Source organism: Cibotium barometz, chromosome 35 (assembly GCF_041138505.1).
Source record: "Cibotium barometz isolate CiBa-2024 chromosome 35, ASM4113850v1, whole genome shotgun sequence".
In the NCBI taxonomy this organism is placed as follows: domain Eukaryota; kingdom Viridiplantae; phylum Streptophyta; class Polypodiopsida; order Cyatheales; family Cibotiaceae; genus Cibotium; species Cibotium barometz.
This window is the reverse complement of record NC_141080.1, coordinates 34,690,059-34,702,558: the sequence shown is the minus strand read 5'-3', so window position 1 is coordinate 34,702,558 and position 12,500 is coordinate 34,690,059. Positions and strand designations below refer to the sequence as shown.

The 12,500-nt window shown below is 45.1% G+C and overlaps 1 long non-coding RNA gene across 2 annotated transcripts in view; it reads left to right on the top strand.

Moving 5' to 3' along the window:
• Window positions 1-12,500, top strand: part of LOC147618373 (uncharacterized) — a 24,113-nt gene that overhangs the window by 1,608 nt on the left and 10,005 nt on the right. Inside the window, exon 3 of one of the 2 annotated variants that reach the window (XR_015262094.1) lies at window positions 11,179-11,784. The exons of the other annotated variant lie outside the window; for it this stretch is intronic. This is a non-coding gene — a long non-coding RNA (uncharacterized LOC147618373). Of the gene's footprint in view, window positions 1-11,178; window positions 11,785-12,500 lie in introns of those variants that run through there. 2 annotated transcript variants of the gene reach the window in all.

Below are 12,500 nucleotides of genomic sequence, written 5' to 3'. Positions count from 1 at the left end.
ACATATGCAAATTTATATCCGTAATTGTGGGAGATAGATGATGGCTACTCGAAAGATGGGATGTGGACGGAAGATCAACATCTAGAATATGGGTAGTGCTATCCACATTGCTATGATATGTGTCTTTTGTTTATTCTCTGTAGTTAGAGCCTAGAGGATTAAGAATGGCATGTTCTCTACCATAGCAGCACTTTGTGGACATGTGGAAGCTTTCTAGGTTCTTAGGTGCTGCAAGCAGCTTTGGTCTAGATTGGGTCCCAATAACCCTCTGAAGGGCCTCCAGCACTGGTTGGTGTGCTTGCTTAATATATTACAAGAGAGAGAGGTTTTACAACTTGTTGACTCATCATCCACTGGACTGAACCACTGTAGGACTGATATGGGCTGATTTCGGGATTGCTTTGGAGCAACCAAGGAAGAACATTAATCTCAGATGGTGGCCCTTACTACTGGCTGCCCTAGAGAGGTGCATTAGGATGCTTAGATGGCTGCCTATGATGTGTGGTCCTAGCTTGATCTAGCCACCCTGCATAGGGGCTGTGTGACTGCCCTCTGGTCCTCTGTTGATGTCCATTTTCAGCCCCTGATGTGGTGGTGTTTGATGTTGGTCCACGTCGCTTAGGTGATGTCACGTGCATCGTGCACACTGGAGTGCTATGTGACACACTGGCTCTACATCAGTACAACATTTATACAGTAGGATTTACCTTTTTAGGAATATTTGTCATATGCCATGATCCCATTGTGAGCCCCTGTCGAGGACATGACAAGCACGAGAGCTACGCAAGTCAATCTCCACAGCCATAGAGAGTCTGCATGTGTCAGTCCTCTTACCCAATTTGAGAATTCATCAGATAAAGTCATATAGAAGTCAACCATAGCATTAGATTTAGCATGAGGCGCAACATTAAATGCTATCAAAAAGGATACTACTTGTCCATAAAAATAGGTTGATAGCATGTAGCCCAACAACCACATCAGCGCTTAGTTCTCAACATAAACCATCCATTATCAATTCAGTCTACAGCAGTTTTCCAAGAAGTTTGGTGTGGCTAAAGCCTCCGGCTTTCTTGTGCATATTTTCAGTAGTCAACACCTCAGTGTGCTACGGTCTTACATTCCCAAGGCCTTTGCGTGAAGAGATTCTTCAGCATATGTGCATCCCTCAGTTTTGGGCTTACGTAGCGGTCATTGAAGAGCTATTCAAGGGAGCTTGGACAGCATCTGGATCAGCTTGCATTCGGTCTACTTCGTCCTTGCGTTTGGTAGTCGTCAGTCATCATTCATATTCATTGTAAAACTTCTCCAAAGAAATATAAGCAATTACTCTCGCTTGCTCAATGTGTCAACTCTACTCTCTCTTCTCTTCTCTCTCAAGTAAAGTGGAATTGCATAAACTCATGGGTATAAAGAAGGCTTTGTTGTGCGTTACGATCAACCTATTGCACACTATAGGTGATGAGCTACAAGCTTCTTGTGCTTGGGATCAGAGTGCCCTCCTTATGTAGTGCCTTGCCCTCTTGGTTTCCCTTGCTTGGATATACAACACCCAATCGCTTCCTTGGATAGGGAACTCTTGCTCCAAAAGATAGCTATTGCAAAGATGCCTCGATCAACCCTCACACCACTTTTATATAGGGGGTCTAAGTAAGCCATAGGAGCTAGCATTGGTTGAGAGTAATAATACTTTATCTCCTTGACATATTGGTCTTTCATGCTATCTAAGTCCTTCCCCGTGATTTTGAGAATGGTAAGACTCCTGCACTGCTTGGATGCTGGCCTTTCGACTAAGAGCATGTGCTACTGGATTATGCTTACTAGGGATGTACTCAATCATTTCTCCAAACTGTTGGAAGAGTTGACTCCACCTGGCTTGCCGATCACTCCATTGGGCACTTGGCATGGTTTGAAGCCACTAAAGTGCTTAGTGGTCTGTTTTTATTGTGAAGACCTATCCATAAAGAAAAGGCTTCCAATGTTTGAGTGCTATGATCACATCCAAAAGCTCTTTGTCATAAACTGAATAATTCTTTTCGATGACATCCAACTTTCTACTATAGTATGCCATGGGTCTATTGTCCTGTTGGAGAATTGCACCTATGGTTACATTGCTGGCATCTCTTCTTTGTTGTTCCATCTAAAAGAAGAGGGAGATGTAGTTGGGGGCTGCTGGAGGCGGAGGAGGACGTGCTGTTGTTGCCTCCAAGAGTTGGAGACGCTCCATGAGAAGCTGGTTCTGAGCTCTAAGTAGAGCTATGGGGTCTGTTGTAGTCGAAAGAGCAAGGTCTCCTTTGGGGGAGACTTCTTCCGGCTGATGGGTACTCTCCTCTGTAGACATGATGCTGAAGTCGGTGGTCGTGCGGCCGGAACGCAATTTGACCATCCAAGGATGCCCTCACGCTAGGATACGGTGTGTGTGGACAAGCTGAATCTCATACCAATGTAACATGTGGCGGAAGTATTCGTAATTGAGGATCCTGTCACACAAATGCTCACACCGTCTTCTGTATCCTGAGTTTCGCGAGTTTAGCAATCCACTTTAAGACTTCAAACTTTAAGAGATTGAGAGAGATGGAAACTGTACACTATATGGGGTCGCGAATCACCCACTGAAGGGCTCCCTATTCCATTACCGGAATAGTATTTGCTTTATTACTTTGAAGAGACTGACGATAAGCCAAACGCAAGATCTCGAAAGACCAAGAGCCGGCGGGCTGAACTGTACACGGCTGTAGAAGCACCAATGATGTCCAATCTCAAGTCTATGCACTCTCCAATGGAATGCGGGAAGGTTGCAAATCTGAGGCTGAGATAGGGGCTATTTGGGACTGTTCTAGGCTATGTATGAATGCTGAAAATGAATATGAAGGCTGAGTTTTACCTTCACCAATTGGCTGTAGCAAAACGATGAAGAAATGAATGCTGGAAACTGGTTGAATGTAGAAAACGGAAGGTTTACTGATGGCTGAATGCTGTAGACTGCTGCATTTTGCTGATGGAGGGCTGCATGCTCATGCGTTAATGCTCCTTTGGCTGTAGGATGAAACACTTTTCCAAAACGCTGAGGACTGAAGTGACCTATGGGCTGAATACTGAAATGCTGAAGCGCTTGCTGATATTTGCTGAGATATGAGATGATATGAATGAATGAGCAAAGCATGCCTATTTATACTACACTGTCGGTTGTGTTGGTCATGTCCACTACCGGCTAGTTTAGGTGTGAACCCAGCTTACTCACTCACGGGCACTTTTTCCCTGTGACTGGACACCGGTTTTTTCCCGTGTGAACACACTTATGTGTGTTGGGCACTTTGCCCTAGTCTACTTTATGTACTCACATTGTACTTTCATTCAATATTATTGAGTGCATCACTCTCACGTTTCTTTGTGCTTGAGGTTGTGTGTGTGTGTGTGTGCAAGCTAGCTGCCCTCCTACCCAACATTGGTATCAGAGCAAGGTGCTGCTAGGGTTAGGGTTACCCCCATTGCCCTTGAGCTTCTCTTCCCACTTCAGCCTATTGTGCATACACGCCACACTCTCCCCTGCTGTTGGTAACCTGTACTGCCTTGCAGCAGACAGCTGCTGCCTTGCCCTGCACCTACCACTGACTTGTGCTGCCTCCCAACTTGCCGCCCTGTGCGCCGTCCACAACTTGCAGCTGCCGCCCTGCCCTGCGCCGCGCGACCATACAAGCGCCTGCACCGCATGACTGTACCAGTGCCGCTGCCATTGTGGACGCTTTGACAGATTTGCATCATCGTGTAGTACACTTACAGATTTGGGGCATGCGTATGTATTTCTTGTGGTGAAGAAGTTCCCTTCAGTCCATTGATTATCTTGCTACTTATCTCCTGCATTCTTACGGTTTTACTGGGCATTGCCTACTCGTGGTGACTTGTGTGACAGATTTGCTGTGCTGTCATGACCAACAGTAATAATGACCTCTTTGGCATTCTATCTCAAGAGGACAAGCTCAATGGGGATAACTACCCTATGTGGGCTTATATGTATTGGTTGCCAAGAATGTATTGGTTATATGTGGATGCCACTGAGGAGTGTCCTCTAGCATCTGCTCCAAAACGGAAGGTGAAGTGATTCCCGCTCACCCTCCTGCAGGTCCACCTCCTCGTCGTTCTCCTCCTACCCAGTAGCAGCGTACTTGGGATGCTAGGGATGCTTAGGCCCATGCGTTGATTGCTCTCTCGTGCCGCAGGCATATCATTCCGCACATTCGTTCCTGCACCACTGCAAAGGGTACTTGGGATACCTTGGCGACGTTGTATTCAGGTCACAATGAGGCTCGTGTAGCTTACCTTTTGAGACTGACTGCATGCTTGAAGGTGACTCTATCGATCAGTACCTTACGCATGTGAAAGGCCTACGAGAGCAGCTCATTAACATTGATGAGGTCTTGATAGATGGCTATCTTGTTTAGACAGTTTTGCGTAATTTGCCTGACTCTTATCAGACATTTGACATCACTCTATGGTTGTTGGCTGACAATAATGCACCTAATGCGGTCACTTTTGACAACCTTGTGACTCTTTTGCTCAGTGAAGAGCAATCTCGTTTCACCAGGAACAACATGATGTCTGCTGAGTTAGGAATGGCTACTCCCTTTCGTGGGAATCGATCTGGGCCTAAACCTAGCCCATCGGATCCTCCCAAGACAGAGGACAAGCCTAAAAAGAAAAAGTGCTGTAATTATTGTAGGAAACAAGGCACACCATAGAGGAATGCAGGAAGCGTATTGGGAGTGAAAAAAAGAAGAAGCTGGCATCTTCTTCCACAGGTGTAGATCAGGCCAATTTGGCTAGACATGTATCATCCTTGACCATTACATCTTCATCACCTGCAGAGATGTCTTCTGATGCCGTCGCTTTCGATGACTATGCTCTATAGTCAGTACTTCTTGGTATGCATTGTCTGGCAGATGCATTTCAGGGGGGGATTTTACTTGCCCACATGCAGTTGGTGATGCCTCATGGTCCCTTATGCTTGTTGACCCTTATGCTTGTCTATGCTAGACACTTTCTCTTATGTGATATCTACTGGAGATGCCTTTTATGCTGTTTTCCCTTGCACAGCGGGATTCTTTCTACAATGTTGATATTATCACTTTATCACATGTGATGTTTACTGGGAGTGCCTTCTACACACTTGGCCAGTGTTGGCTTGCCCTCATGGTTCTGACATGTCACATGTATATTATTCATTGTGGGATTATGCATCTTTACACTTGCCATACATGCCACTGATCATGGCATCGCTGAGAGTTTACCCATCCTCTCATAGCATTGGCTGATGCTTGCTCCGTGCCTCCACTTTTTCTCCTGATTTTCAGCTTTTCCCATTGCTGAATTTTTACTTTTATCAGCCCTACCATTGCTGATTTTTCCTCATCCATTGATGAGTTTCTCTCTTGCAGCTTACATTGCATGTCTCACAGGCATGACTTCTGGATCCTGTTGCCTTTACACATGCGTATATCTGGTACCTTTTCTTATGCTTATCACTGGTGCAGTTACAGAGCTATGCTTTGCTCTCTTGTTGTCATTGATGTGGATTACATGAAGTTCAGCCTGGCATTTGGATGCTTGCCTTCAAGGGGGTATTATGCGATGCCTCTTGATTTGATGCAGTTGATGTCCACATGATCTTTGACATGAATTTCAGGTGATGCGTTTATGTACTACTGTGCTCTAGCATTAGCACTATGACATTGGAGATTCTCCTTTTCCCCGTCATATAGTGCTTGCTTTTTCCATTGGCATTGTAGTTCATCTTTGCCGTCGTGATATCTCTTGATCACATCATCACTCTTACTGTGGAGCATAGTGCAGGGCACCATTCACAGCTTTAACACCTTGCTACCCGTTCACACCGTTCACTTGAGGGGGGTTTGTTGGTCATGTCCACTCCCGGCTAGTTCAGGTGTGAACCCAGCTTACTCACGGGCACTTTTTCCCTGTGACTGCACACAGGTTTTTTCCCCGTGTGAACACACTTATGTGTGTTGGGCACTTTGTCCTAGGCTACTTTATGTACTCACATTGTACTTTCATTCAATATTATTGAGTACATCTTTTTCAGCACTCAGGTTTCTCTGTGCTTGAGGTTGTGTGTGTGTGTGTGTGTGTGTAGGCTAGTTGCCCTCCTACCCAACAGGTTGGCATTAAATGCTGGCCGACTGGATATAAAATGCTACACGACTGATAAATGGTGTTTAAATGCTGGAAATTGTGGAAAAAATGCCATATAAATCCTAATAAATATTCTAATGCTACCAGATGCTATTTCAAGGCTTCTGCAATGATGTATATGCAATGGATGAATGATATGCAATATGTAGAGTGCTTTCTAATGCAAACCCTAAGGTTTCTACTGACTCTACATGCATGAATGCGTCTCTTCAAGTGGGTTAAGGGACTTGAACTGACTGACTGACTAACTGACTGTCTAAGGCTAAGAATGACCTACGTAGCTCGTGCCTGACTTATCCTAGACGGAGGATTACAATGGGGTCACGGCATACGACAAGTATCATCCTAAAAGGTGCTAATGCTGTACAATGTTGCACTAATGATGATGAGCCAGCTTGCCACCATGCACTATAGTGCAAAGTGCATGTGACACCTGGCCATTGGAATTTAGCAACCCTTTGTGAATGCTAAGATGATCAAATGAATTCTTAACTTAGCTATTTATAATACCTAATTTGCTGGTCGGTTTGCTCATACAGAGGTTATCCTGGTTTATCTTTTTCCCATGATTCGAATCTGCCTTTTTACTAGGCGCCTGTTCACACCATGTCTTGGCCACCTCTATTGGGCTGGCCACCTGCTACCTAGGTTATGCTTGGCCTATCCAGGCTGTCTCTGAGGCTGGTCGCCTAGCCAAGCTGGCCTCCATGGCTGGTTGGCTGGCTGGCCAAGCCCATATGGGCTGCCCGACAGGTTGGTAGGCCCCCTAGAGTAGGCCGACCAAAGCCTAGCCTCTCGCTCACACGGACCAGTTTCCACTGCAGGTCCTGCACTACTGTACAAATATGTCCATGTGGCATCGAAGTGCAGGATGCATGTGACACTCTTCGCCTATGACTAGCAACTAACAATGCCCAATGAATGTGAGAAACCCCTCTAGTATTGCAAGGAGCAGCCTTGGGAATAGGGCTTTTGCAATGATGGAAGTGACTTAAACCTAGGGGCAAATGCTCATATCAAGTTGAAATTCATCCCAATGATGACCAATAGCTAGTAACCAACTATATTCTAGCCATTATATAGCATTTTGGGTGACAAAAACTGCTAATTTGGATTTTAGGATTTTAGATAGCATATAATGACAGGTCATACCTAATTTCTGTACAAGGTCGTACATGTCCATACAATGGGGATCGACACAGTCCGTATGGATCAGGGTTTCCATACAATAGCTTTAGGTTGGATAACAAAGGGATAAGGCTATACAACTGCAACAGCAAGGGTGTTCTCTCTCTACAAGATGGAGAAACAAGCACTTTTTTCATAGATGAGGAGGGTGGTGGAGTAGGTGGCTCATGCACGCCTACCTCTTGCCAATTGTGTGGGCAGCCTTGCCAAATGTATGGGCAACCCACACTTAAAAGTTGCCTGGGCAATCCCCACTTGATTAAAAGTAGGGTGCCCTCTTGAAGTTGTCCACTTTTATTTTTATTTTTCGAGAAAAGATCCTTTCATTAGTTATATAAAAACGCCCGTAGGGCTACAAAAGATCTCTCCTGCTCATAAGAGAAACAGAGCAATGAATACAACAAGGCAGCCCGGGAGACTCTCCCTAGGTGCTGCAAAATACAAGCATCAGTACAAAGGACTGAGGGGCTTAATCATACAATAGGGGGGGGGGAAGCCAAACAGGTGACCTGTAGTGCCAACGGGGGGATCCCGTGTGTAAGGTATAGAAGGGGCCGTTGCGCCAGGTGGTGTGAAAGGCCTGGCGCCGCAAGATCGCCTCATCCGTCGCCCCGAGTCGCCCCGGATGCGGTCATACTGTCCTCGCAAGGTGTAGATCAACTCCTGCCAAATCCCCCATACAGTCTCTGCTGGTGGCTCCAGTCTCCCCTCAAAGGCCGTGAAACACTGGGCCCTCTAGGTGAACCAGATGGTGAGGCTGCTGAGGAGCTCCCATCGTAAATCCCTCTCCTGTGTCCAGCTGGCGGACGAGAAATCCGGTGCTGGAACCAGGCGAGGTTGGCCCCTAATGAATCTGATGGCCTGACTGTCCTGCTCCATCTCATAGCCCATAGCAGGCCCTGACCATAAGTCCACTTTTATTAAGTGCTTGGTGCCTATGTCCAGCGTGAAATAAGTGAAAATGACCATAACTTTGTCCAAGTCCCAATACAAGGCAAAAGCAAGCATCCTTGGCATTCTTAGGTTTTACACATCTCAGGCAACACACAGAAGTGTAGCAAATGTCTAGCAAATCTTCTAGATTCACGTGCAACCATGCATGATGTAAATGCATGTACACTTTGGAAATCTCCCGTTCTCAATACTTGTATCTAGACTTCCAGTCTCATTGGACACCACGATTCATTAGAAAGGCATTTTCGTACCAAATGATGACAATTTGAGTCACATCAGTAGTGTAGACATCAACAAACATTGAGCTAGATCCTAGCACTCATCTGTATACACTTGCATATGTTACTGGCACATATTCCCTTCCTCTTTTATCAATTGTTCTTATCCAAAGTTATATCGCTCAGATTTGTACATCTTATTTCAATTATACAATTATACTTTTTTCCCTCCCTTGTGCAATCCCTTGACCATCTGGTCCGGGAAGTTCTAGTGTGAACAGACCTACTCACGGGCATTTTTTCCCTATGATTGGACATAGGTTTTTTCCCTGTGTGAACACACTTATGTGTGTTGGGCACGTAGCCCTAGGTTATATTGTACTTGTACTTGCACATCTTATTATTATCAAGTACACACTTTCCAGCACCCCACACCCTAGTCACAGGAAACGGCCGTTTTAGTCCCTAGAAACGCATTTCTCCGTTTCAGGTCCCCATCTGTTTCCATGGCTGTTTCTCGTTTCCCAAGTGATATTGTCACAAGAAATGGCCGTTTCCACCCCTAAAAACTCGTTTCCCTGTTTCCATTCCTCGAACGTTTCAGTTCCCGTTTCCCTTTTCTGGTGGCTATGCCCCACACTCTCTCTCTCTTGTGTTTCTATCTCGGTGTGTGTGCATTAGGGTTAAAGGTATCATGTTCGACCCAACATTGGTATCAGAGCAGTGTCAGCCCCTAGGGTTTCAGTAGTTTAGGGTTTTTCAGCCCGTTTTAGGGTTTTTTCTCTGAATCAAAATGACCAGTGATGTAAATGTCGAATGGTCATGCAGGCGCCTCGTGAGTGTCAGCTCATGTTGAGCTTGACATCTGAACAAGATTTAGGACTAGACTAGGGTTTCTACCTTTTCATGAAGGCAGCCTATGGCTGTAAAGTTTTGTACTACCTTTTTGTACATTAGAATATACTGAATACTCAATTGTCTCTCTCTCTCTCTTCTCTCTCTTCTGCATGCATTTTTCATCAGCATGTTCCAAGATGGTGTTTAGGGCTGAAAGACTCCCCAAGCTTCTACATGTAACATTTTCTTACATTGCTTGGCAGGGGGATCCTAGAAATTTTGCATTGATGTGTCATCATTGGGATGAATTTCAAGCAGCCTCTAGAACGCAGAAAGACACTGCTGTCATTGAAATGGTCGTACTAACTGGAGGAAAGAGGGAAACAATAGGTCCACTTTCAATCATTTTCCTACCATTAAGTTTGATAGCGTTGAAAAAAAAGCATAGAGACTTTCTCAGTCATGTTGGTGCCTTTGATCAACGATCTTGAGAAGCTCGTCATTGAAGGATTAAATGTTAGTTTCAACTACCCTTGCTTCAACATTGCTGAATGTCTACAAGAATCCGAGGCATAGTCATAGGGGACGGAGGGGACAGACCCTTGGAACGGAGGGACGCCATCCCACGAACACTGTAGGACGGGGACGGACAGGGACGGACGGACGTCCCTAGCTGGGCGTCCCTCACAAGGGACGGCATTTCGGGGACGGATCCAAGAGTGGACGGTTGTGGGGGGGGACGGCTGCATGGGAACGCCTGCAGGTTACTGTTCAGGCAATGGTCACATTTTTGACCTTTTCTTTTGGGCGTTTGGAAGGGGCTTTTCATGGGCCTTTAGCCTTGGCCCATAGGCCTTGAGCCTTTGAGGCTTTGGGCCTTGGTCTCTCTCTTGCCTCCCTCCCTATAAGAAGACACACACACACACCCACTCACACTTCAAGATTTAGCTTCACACACACACACACACTCTCTTTCCCTCAAGCGGCAAGCCTCAAGGGCCAAGGTCTAAAGTTTCAAGCTCTCACACAAGCAAGCTGTAGCCTCTCAAGACACACACTCTCCCTCTCACACACTCTCTCTCAAGCTTCACACACACACACACCCCCCCACCCATCCTCACACTCTAGTTAAGCCTCACTCACTCTCTCTCTCTCTCTCTCTCTCAAGCTATCAAGTGACAAGGAGGCATCCATCATCCATGGCATCCTCCTCGTGGCAGTGGCTCTTCAAGTTCCAACTACCCATAGAAGGACGATGGGATGGACATGGTGGGATGAGGTCAATCACACCCCATCCCCTCATGGAGGTGGTGCACAGCCATGGACATGCAAGCTTTGCCCATATAGGCAAGTGGGTTTTAAGTGCCGTTCCTACCCCCGTCCCCATTCCCTACATATGGCCGTCCGTCCCCGTTCCCTACATATGGCCGTCCCCCCGTCCCCGTCCCCGTTACAACCGTCCCCCCGTCCCTTGTGACTATGATCCGAGGACACGTGTGTACTTAGGGGCATGCTAATATTATGGACAGGGACCATCCAGCTCAATGCAAAGTTGGTCAATTAAAGGATGGTGGTAAAGGTGGATGTAGAAGAGATCAACCTCTCACACAACGAGTTGCAGCAGGAGTTTTGATACCCTACTATGTTTCTGGAGCAAACAGGTATCAAGGAAGATATCCACCTGCAAAAAGGTATGTAGAGAAGATGCTTGACGCATTGCAAAAAATGAAGAGGGCCCAAACAAGGAAACATAAAGAGGAAATTCTTACAAATGCAGGTCTTTCTCAAGAGAATCGTGCTTATGGAAGATGTATTATTTGTATGGATTTGATCTTTGCCATGACTTGGTGTATGATGTGATGCATATTTTGGCTTTGAATCTATTCAAGAAGTATATCAAGGCAATGCTCGAGGGGGCAAATGATGAAACAAAGAAAGCCATCGATATTGCTTTGAAAGAGGTTTCAGAATTGAATTGGTCCCGAAGACATTAATTTCTGGTGGAAGATGGCCTAAGAGTATAAGTAAGCATCATGGAATGTATAAGGCTAAAGAGAATCAAAAGTTTCTACAATGGTGTCTTCCGCATATCTTGAATAAGGTGGAAGGCATTCCCAATGTGCTGAAAAATATTGGAATGTTACTCATAGATATAGCACATGTATTCTATGGCTATAGTAGGTACATAGGATGGATGTAAAAAGATATAAAGGTGACACATAAACTACTCTTATCATGGTGTATTATCACAGAGCAAAATTGGATGCAGCTAACTCATCACCTTTGGAACATGTTGTAGGTATAACTTTGAATAATCCAAAAACCATAAGCCAAATGTGTTTAAAAAAAACCATATCTTATTGTGATCTACATGACATTGCTTTGAAACAGGAAATGGCGAGATGTTGGATGATTTTTTGCAACATGGATCCCATGATATTTCATGGTGTTATGAGTATGAAAAAAGTGTTTCTGGTTATCTTTCAATCCCTATGAATAATCGTTTCAATGAGATGACCTACATGCAATATCATAGTAGGGTTCTATTCACAAGAATGCAAAATCAGATATATATGCTAAGGAGGATGCTTTGTTACCAGATAAACAAGATGTGCAGGCAATGCATAAGCTGTTGCAAGTGCCGGAAGGCATTCAGATTGGTGAAAGTACATTGTTTGCATGCAAGGACTAGCATAGCAAATGCTTTTTCAATGCCATGCAAAACCATAATGTATGAAAAGGGAGTGGTGGTGGGTCCATCTAAGAAGAAATTCAAGATGCTAAGTGCATGGGAACGTGCTAAACTAAGTACTCATTGGAGACTCTCTATTCCAGGGCTACAAAGTATGCTACTCAAAGATTTTTATGCAAGGGATGAAGCATAGTGTAGGTGATAATGTCATATTGCAGAAGTCTTCAACAAGTCAATGTAGGATGTAAACTCCATGTCTCCAGGTTGCAAAAGGTCTTTGCTCTCATGAACACAATGGAGAACTTCAAGTCTTTGTCATTGTCAATCACTTCAACCTAGGTAATGACTTGCGAATTCTTACATACAATGAGTGTTTACAAAAGTTGATGGGCATTCACAAGGTATGT